General features: G+C 41.6%; 1 long non-coding RNA gene across 1 annotated transcript; it reads left to right on the plus strand.

The window, feature by feature from the left end:
- The first annotated feature begins 2264 nt into the window (after nucleotides 1-2264).
- On the plus strand, nucleotides 2265-5790 carry LOC309711277. The gene is made up of 3 exons (XR_014277926.1): nucleotides 2265-2306; nucleotides 2466-2539; nucleotides 5649-5790. It is a non-coding gene; the product is annotated as an uncharacterized lncRNA (long non-coding RNA).
- Nucleotides 5791-9645: the final 3855 nt, after the last annotated feature.

A 9645-nucleotide genomic window follows, 5' to 3' on the forward strand; every position in this document is an offset into this window, starting at 1 on the left:
TGACTGTGAGAAATCCATGTGCCTCACGTCTTAGCGGTGCAGGTACATGGCTTCAGCTGGCAATATTACAAGGATTAGCATGGCATATGAAATATTTAGTGGATTTCTTCTCCCCTCCCTCTAAAACCTAATAAATCAAATGACTGCCAAATGTCATTAAAGTGATGGTCTTTGACTGGGTAGGAGTGAGTCCCTTTTCATATTCAAATTTGGGGTGGAAGAAATGAAAGAGCAGAAAGGTTACTTGGCTTTAGCTGACAACCCCCAGTGCCCTTGATGCTGGTGGGTGAAGACTTGAAGAAGGGCAGATGGAAGGAGGAAGACGGAGTTGCGGGGCACTGTGACAGAGAAAGTATTGTCTGATGTGCCAGCCGGGCGTCATTGTGGCATTGGTCTCCTGTTGGTGCAGGCAGGGTGTCTGGCCTGCTGTTTTGATTAGTCTGAGATTTTCTTTTTTTTCCCACTTTCCTTCTCTTTTTTGGGCGAGGTGTCACCTCGCAGTGGATCACAGGCAGGGGCTAGTGAGACAACCAGCTGTCTCTGTCACCAACTGTCACTGGCATTGTCTGTCCTTCCTTACTGGCTGAACAGATGACGGACATTTGAATGGCAGGCACCATTCTGCTCCCCCTCACATCTTCCCCAAACCCAGCATACAGAGGAATCATCGATATTCATCCCCTCGCCCACTCTCAGCCTCCCTTTCTGTGTTTTGAGTCATTCATATGTAAACTCGGAGATAAAACATATGGTGCTAATTTGCAACAAATCAACAGTGACCCAGGCTGACTCTCTACTCCGGATATTCAGTGAGAGTTACTAGACGCCCAGCACCTGTCTGTGTTTGAAGCTTTGCCTTATTCATTACCAAAGTGTGTTGGCAAAGAGTGTCAACAAAGGCACAGCAGGCCTATAATATGTATTCTTCCCACAAGGTGACATCATGATGTAAATTATCAAAGAAAACTGATTTTGTGTAACACGCCGAGGCTGTCGTAATTCCATTGGCACTGGTCTCACGAGACGATTTGAAAAGAAAATTATAATAGATACACAAGACACAGTTTGTTATCTTAACTCCAAAGGGAAATCAGCTTCAAAATCAACGTGAACTCAATGAATGGCAGCTGTCCTCACGTCGACACCTAATCAGGAATGACAACACTGATCTAAGATGGATACAACGAGCCAAACAAACTTTGATTTCATTCCGCTTACATCACTGGAACCACTCGTAAGGTCACAACATAAGGTATCAGATTGGGAGACATCATGAAAAACACAGCCATGTTAAAAGGAAACAGCGTTGACAAAGTTAATATCCATTATGCATCAAATTGATAATGTTAATTTTGAATAAGTCAGAGGTGTGAAATATTCATGTGGAGCTGTCCAAAGTTTTTTTTAAGTTCCTTTTCTCTCCTCCTCCTTCTTCTTCTCTTCATGTTGACTTGACTTTCTTCTCCATTAATTATCATGCCCAGGAGGTTTTTCAGTGAGAGGAGCAGCCATCAGGCTGAATCATCTTGACAAGGAGGCATGGCCCAATTACACCAGTGCTCCGCAGGGCTTTGATGTGGCGGAAAAGCAGAGAGATAGGGGCAAATTGCACAGCCATATTATGGTAATGATCTGATTTAATCCTGCCACTAAACTTTATGTAGCTTGTTTAAAGAAGATGCTAACGCTAATTACAGAGGTGCACAGAGGTGCAGGGTGGGATCGGGTGGAGAAGGCTGAGCCGAGGGGCTTGTGGCTGTGGTGCTGCTGCCGGGGCTGGTGGGAGTTTTCCGTCTACAAAGTGCAGCTCATAAATGTTGTAAATGAAAATGAGACAAAGTGGACTTATTTCTGTTTAATTATAGATCCAGCACAGGTGAAAAGGTCAGGAGTACAGGGGGGCATGTGTGTAAGCTCGAAACCTGTTGGGCTACTGTTGTTAATTAACACATCTGAGGATGGGAGGTAGGGTAGTTTTGAGAGAACGGGAAAGAGAATGAGACAAGAGGAAAGGAGGAAAAGGGGAGGGGGTTGTAGAGGGGTGTTACAAGGAACGCACGATAATATCAGCCTGTAATTAACTTGTCAGTTCAATTACAGCCCTTCAGATTGGAATTGTCTTGGGTTATGGCGCCGGGCCCTGTCTGTATGGTTAATTAGTCTGACGAGTAGCCACCGTGCTCCTCTCCGCTCTCCGCACTGTCACGCCTGCAGCAACTTGGTTTATTGTTCCTGATGATTGACTAGCATGGAGCGAAGAGGGGATCAAACTTAAGAGAAGGAGCATGACTGATCAGCAGTCAGAGGTAAGCCGACTCTATACTTTCCCCTATTATATTTTAATGGCTGCTCTTACTTTAAACTCTTTGCTTTCTTTTTTTCATCATTTATTAATGTCTGCGGAAAATGTATTATGACTCAGAATGTATCTGAAATAAGCTCAAGTTGATGTTATCTTCAAACAGGGGGAGAGACATGAGCGGCAGCATCACTGCTGGCTGGTTAAACCTCACCACCGCTGGCTTGTCCAATAGAAAAGGTTTGACTAACCTTTATGTGAACTCACCTGTAAACCACCCACAAATGCAGATGACATTAAAGGAAAAACTATAAAAAAAATCAAATCAAAAGAAAAATAAAGCATTACTAATAGAGCCATATTGAAGGTTTCTTAAGATGTTTTTCTTATTTGTCAGACCACAAGCCATTAGTGCCAGTGGAGATATGAAAGCGAATAAAAATATCACACTGACAAATTGCAGACTAGAGAGCAGCCACAAAGCATCCTTGTAGGAACACACTTATCTTTGATACTGTCTGTTATATTCATAAGGTAAACCATGTATATATCAATAGCCAGAAAAAAGTAAACATAATTATCTGTTTGCATTATACTGAGAGGGGGGATCAAAGATATTTGGCATTCTTAGATACGTTTTTAAACTTTTTAAATCCAAGTGAAGTGCTATAAATATACATTAGAAAAGATAGTTCCAGTGTCTGGTTTGGTTTGTCCTCTGTGTTACCTCTCCTTCTCAGAAAAGATGAGGACATCTCCTGGGATGCTGAAGGCCTCTTTGTAAAGATTCATCACTTACACAGGCAGTTGTGTGTACTATCACAGCTCGTGGTGTAACTCTTTGAAATCTCAATCTTATGCAGAACTTGCACTTGTGAAGGACTTGTGAAGATGTGTCAGGCATTTTGACACAGGTATAATCCGCACTGGGCCAGAGTGGATTGGTGTATTTTGTCAGAGTCTCAGAGGAAACTTTGTCAGTTTTTCCTCCACAAGATACTAAATGCATTCATTTATTTCAAGAAACATATCCACATAGATGCTTAAATTACAGTGCTCAGATAGTCAAATTCAATTACTGTGCGTTTGTGTCTATTTGATTAGCCCTTTAGCTGTGTAGTGGGATTCATTTTTAGCAGACGTGCTAATGTGCATTCCACGATGGTATGCATAGACCAAATGCCAACTGGGTGAGAAGTGGGGCTGATCGAGAAAGGGAGCAGTGTGCAAAATCATCAACGGTGACAAAGGTTTTCATTGTTACAAACACTCAGTTTTAACAGCTGTACAAGCAAGTAGCGTAAAGATCAGCTGTTCTACATTTTTTTTTTAAAATTTTCCCTGGTAACAGTAAACAGCTACAACATTTAGATGATGGTCTGCAACACTGCGTATAGGCTCAACATAGGATCAACTCCATGCAAATGTCTTTCTTAGTAAAGCAACAATAATTTCACAGGTATCTTTTTTAAACATATTGAATAATGGAAATGAATTATTACTGTTTTGCAATACCAACAACTTTGAATTTGAACAAGGGCGAGCTGCAACTGACAAATAACTACCTTTAACTTGAATGCTCAGTGGCATAAAGCCCATGGTGGCTGTAGCTCAGGAGGAACACCAAGGTTGCTGGTTCTCTGGCTGCTCCTCTTTAAACGAACAAAGTGACAAACAAACTCCGCTGTCAACAAGTGGCATGTTGACAGAGTAATGCAGACACACCAGGGCACGAGTATGAGTGTAGACCAGGGGTCCCCAATCCCAGTCCACGAGGGCCGGTGTCCTTGCAGGTTTTAGATGTGTCCTTGATCCATCACAGCTGATTTAAATGGATAAATTACCTTCTCAATATGTCTTGAAGTTCTCCAGAGGCCTGGTAATGAACTAATCATGTGATTCAGGTGTGTTAATTCAGGGTGAGATCTAAAACCTGCAGGGACACCGGCCCTCGTGGACTGGGATTGGGGACCCCTGGTGTAGACAATGGCATAGGCCAGGGATAGGCGACTCCATATCTCGAGTGCCGGTGTCCTGCAGGTTTCAGATTTGTCCTTGATCAATCACAGCTGATTTAAATGGCTAAATGACCTCCTCTGCATTTCTTGAAGTTCTCCAGAGGCCTGGTAATAAAGTAATCATTTGATTCAGGTGTGTAACCCAGGGTGAGATCTAAAAGCTGCAGGATGCTGGCACTCGAGGCCTGGAGTTGTCTACACCTGGCATAGGCTATGCCATAAGCTCTGCAGAGATTTAGCACCAGGCCTAAATCAAGCTTAAGAGTATGATGTTGTCAGGGCTCTTTGGAGGCCATACCATCTGCTATAATACTTTTTTATCTTGTTGCTCAAGCTGCTTCTTTGTAACTCTACTTGTGTGACTGTATATCTGTGTGGTGGGGCGTGGTCTATGGTGCCGCTGCAGGGGAGGCGCACCTGAGCAGCATCCGCAATGACGCCTTGCCAGCTTATAGTGTGAGCTAGCTCCTGAGCTCTTGTTGTTGTTGTAGAAGTGTTCAGCTGCCAGCTGGAAAGCTGCAGCTGTGCGTGTAACGTGACAGGAACCGGTAAATAAAAGAATAAAGATGTTGGAAACGTCATTCGGTCTGCCGTGGTTCTAATATAATCTGGAATCAATGGATAAGGAAATAAAAAAAAAAAAAAATGAAAGTGCCAAAAAACTTTGTGCACTGTATATATTTTAGACTAATAAATTCAACAAAAAGAACAGTGACTGACAAAGATACTGCATTCAAGAGTTACACTCTGAACTGGGGTAAATCAAACATGTCTTTATAATACAAATTTGGAGTGACCTTGATATGTATATGTAAGGGGCTGTTCTGAAGTATTGGTAGCATGACTAAAATGGCCATTAAAGGGAGAACATTAGTTCTTAAATCCAATTCAAACAGCTGACACATGATTACACATTTCACCATACTTCATCAGTTTGAACTCTCTGCAAAAGATTTACAGATTAATAGACTGCAGTCACTGTGGAGTTGCTGGTGATAAAAAATAGCAGTTACACCCTTGTACAAAAACATTGTTCTTCTGTGAGCATCTGCCATAAGAATATGTCATCCACTTGAGGTTCTGCTGTCCCGGTCACTGAAGAAGTCTTGGCGATGAGGGGCAGGGGTGGTGGTTGCAGAAAGTCATGATGAGGCTTCCTCTCTGCCTTGTTCTCCTACATGTATCTGTCAGCTTGTGGCCTTCAGAAGTCAAGCCCAGAAGGCCCTCTGGGGCTCGTTGTATCTGACACTGTCATTACTGGACAACGTACAAATGTTGTGGTTTACAAGACTGAAAACAAAAAGGAATTGTGTTTCTTTTTCTCATTTCAGAGCGGCAGAGAGTGTGATTGTGCACATAAGAGAAGTGATCCATTAAAAAATGGCTGACCTATTAATCAAATCTGGCAACAGCGAGTAAATGAAGAAAGGCTTGTTGAGTCTCAAATCCAAGAAAGGATTTATGATTTTACTGCCTGCCATTGCACAGTATGTTTAAAGAGTTCATGGTTTTTCTTTCTCTTTTTTTTTGATGATTCTTTTCTTTTTTGTTTTATTTGTTTATATCTGTCTCTGCCTTACATTAAAAAAAAAAAGTAAGATCGATTTGATAGAGTGATGATAATCAGATTGGTCTGGTTCTGATATAGTGTAAATGACATCACCAATGTAGAATGCACATTTCGTGGATAAGTTGGCATGCAAAACCTCTGTTGCAAGAAGGCTAAATTCAAATGAGCTCTGTTATCAAGCTTCTCCATGGTGACTTGCCACTGGCTGTACTGCTAGCATGGCCATTATCCAATAGCGCAAAGCCTTTGATCAGTTATAACCAATACTGTGGCAGCATCACGGGCCAAACTGAGGTTTGTACCATTCTTTTCCATTTTGCAACTTGTTTACAAGATACCGAGGAGCCTCTTCCCTCTTTGTAGCTGTCAGTCTGTTTAATTATCATTGACAGCACAGTTTGGCCCACAACACTTGGGACATGTCTTCAAAATGCGATGAAGACAACACGTTGGAAAATTCTGAAACTGCAAGGGGCTGGGTTAAAAGCCAAAATTAGTCTGACAATTACTTTGTGTTACAGTGCTGTTAAGCCCACGCACAAAAACAAAAGGTACTCAACTGATTAAAGTATTACCCTTTTTTCTACTCCCTGGAAGGATCAAACATAGACGTTCAGCCAGTTTCTTTTAGTGCTGCCATAAAAGTGTCCATTCCCACAAAGACATGTGAGGGGATGATGTGAGCGCTGGAGAAGCACGTTTGAAGACCACAGCATCATTATGTGCATGAACCAAATGTGAGCTGCACATGAAATAGTCAATGGCATTTGACCCCCTTTCCATTGGTCCAGTACCTTTAGACGTACTGTCTCAATTAGGACTTGAATGCATTGCTTTTAAATAAAATATTACAATACAAATAGTTAAGGAACGAATCTGGATAAAAATCTTGTTCAAAGATAAGTCTGTTCTCATGTCTTGCTCGTGTAATAGTGTAGTGTACTCATATCAAAAAGTTATCCTAAAGAGAGTAAAAAGACAATCATAAAGTTGTCACAGTTCACAAACTGTGCAGAGCTTCTTTATGAGATGACGCCACAAATACCAAATCTGTCTGTTATTGCAAGTGACATTGTCATTATGCACTGACACAGCATCCCTGCTCTAGTGGGGCATAAAAATGTCCTACTAAACCAGCAACATAAACATGCTGATAAATTACATTTATATGCCATCAAGCTGCGACATTTGCTGACACCAAAAATGTTTCTCCAGATCTGCAGAGGCGATGGTTCTCATTATCCAGCTGAGGAGTGAGCACCGCTGAGTTGTTAATGAAAAATACACAGACAGTGACCTTTGTAAAGTCTCCCTGCAAATGACAGAGTTAACAAACTCCAGTCAGGGAGCAGTGAAAACTAGAAGCAGAAGGAGATGGCCTTGCTGCTCAGGATATACTGAAAGAATTCAACATTTAATCTGTCTGAATCGTCAGGTTATCGTGTTGGATGGACGATGATGGGGTCAGAAAGGTCACAGTGGTTGCTAACTCATGTGTCTGCTCCAGAAATCACAGCTGCAGAGGGGAAAGAAAAAAACAACAAAAAGAAAAAAAAAACCCTCAGGCCTGAGCTCTGCCCAGGCACTGGGGGAGTTGGAACAAGTCAAAAGACGACAGTTTGATTCCACAACGAGTGTGCAGGAATTTCTATAACAGCTAATGTCTTAATTAGCCCATAAGAAATAATAGAGCCCAGGACTAAAACGCAGCCCGCCAAATCATGACAAAATGGCAGTAATGGTTCACTTGGATTCCTAAAAAACATGCAACTCATTAAGCATTAGGGTAACAGGCTAATTTCCTATTTTGCAGACAAGGTTTTATAGGGAAAAATCAAATGCAAAATGTTATTAAACATAGGTGTGTCCAGCAGACAGCACATAAAAATGATATTTTGTTTCCTTTTATGTATCCAGATATGCAAGCTAGTATTCTTGTGGTATTATTGTACAACTGTAAAGGCGCATTGGAAAACAATTAGAGGATTTACTGCCAAGTATCAAATTAAACCGCCTGTGACCTCTGGGTTCACTCAGTCGTTTTCATAAATCCTTGCTTGGACTGATTTATTGAAAGACCTTAAGACGGGTTACCAGACGAACTGTGAATTTGCTGAGTTGATGATGGCACTGTGTTTTATATACCCCAGCCTATTAGGCTCCTTTGGAGCTTAGCTGATCACTGCTGATGAAAGGGTCAACACAATGACAGTTGCAATATGAGATGCAATCAGCCTTGGGGCCATTAATGCTGAGGTAATCATCCTTTATAGTGGTACCAGTTTATAAAAGATGAACACAGCATTGCCAGCAGACGGTGAAAAAGGATTATTTTGAATGCACTCAACTCTAACAAGACATGGGTGGAACTCACAATACCAGAATAGTATGGATCATGTCAGATGTGTCCTTAATCTCATACAGTTCCCTAAAATTGCTTTAAAGCTGTCTTTGTGCTGTCTAGTTTTAATCAAATCCATCCATCTGGAGAACCGAGACACTTCAATAAAACGCTAAACATTATTTTTAAATCCTAGCTGACACATCCTGAGCACCAGTACTGCCTCAGAAAGTTTCACTTTGTTGAGTTGTTCTTTGCTTCACGGCAGGTGCCCTTTCTCACGCTCTCACTGAGACCATATGGGCCCGTCCAGCCTCAGCCTCAGCCTGCAACAGGCTCACTGTTTGCCAAGGCCCTGTCACACCTGAGTACAGAAGATCAAAGAGCCCTGCAGTGCCTACAACCACACAGCTGCTGCACGTGCCAAACTTCCTTCTCTGCTCCACCAGCTTTGCTTTCAGCACATGTGTTTTCAAGGTTGACCACTAATCCTCCATTTATGTGCGTTATTCAGTCTCTAGAATTTACTGGAGTGACAGCTCTGGAAACTCTCACTTATGTCATTGTGTCTTCGCTGGTGTTATCCCCTCATGTCAGTGTAATTTTCAGGCTCTTTGTCTGTTTGTTTTTGTTTGTTTGTTTCGCCTTAACTGTGGAAAGCCACATTTTGGGAGTACCACTGAAGCGAGAGCTTCTGCCATCTCCCTCGGCCAAACCATAACCAGTAAGGCATAATTGTCGTTGGGGTTTCCACTTGTAAAACAATGGCTTTGGCCTGTGATAGAGGCAGTTTTTCATACCAGCCAGCTGCAGAGAAGAGTGTTTTCTGTTTAGCACTGAATTAAAACTCCAAATTGGGACTGTCATTAGAGAATTCCACAGGGACTGCTAACGATGCAAAATGCTTACTTAAACCAAAGCGAGAGGAACCTCGGGGCCAAATAAATATTCTAGATACAGCCTCGTATCTGAGCAACAAACAAACAAACAAATTAAAAATATCACCGTCTGATTAAAAAGAAAGGGAAAGGATATTGATTAGCACTTGGCTTGCAGACTTTTTTTTTTAATTGTGTCTAACACGTATGGAGGACAACTTGAAAATAAGCTCATATTTTCTGTCTTCATCCAGCAAACAGTTTTTATGTGATCTTATTGACTTCTGCAGATGCAGGCAATCTCAGTTTACTTTTTTGTTGCCAGGACTGATTTGGAGAAAAAAAAATCACCAGATGTCCCTTTAATGCTCTAAGCCACATTAATTTCCACTGGGAAATCCTTCTTTGTCCTTTTACATCAAGTGAAATGGGGATTTATTTGTACTTTTCTATCCCCTAAATGAAACTAGCCCGAAAGAATATTATCAACTGTGTATGTAGCTCTTTTTTTTTTTTTTGGCCTGTCCCGTTTGGCTCTT

Source organism: Aulonocara stuartgranti (assembly GCF_965226115.1).
Source record: "Aulonocara stuartgranti genome assembly, chromosome: 1".
NCBI classification, from domain to species: Eukaryota; Metazoa; Chordata; class Actinopteri; order Cichliformes; family Cichlidae; genus Aulonocara; species Aulonocara stuartgranti.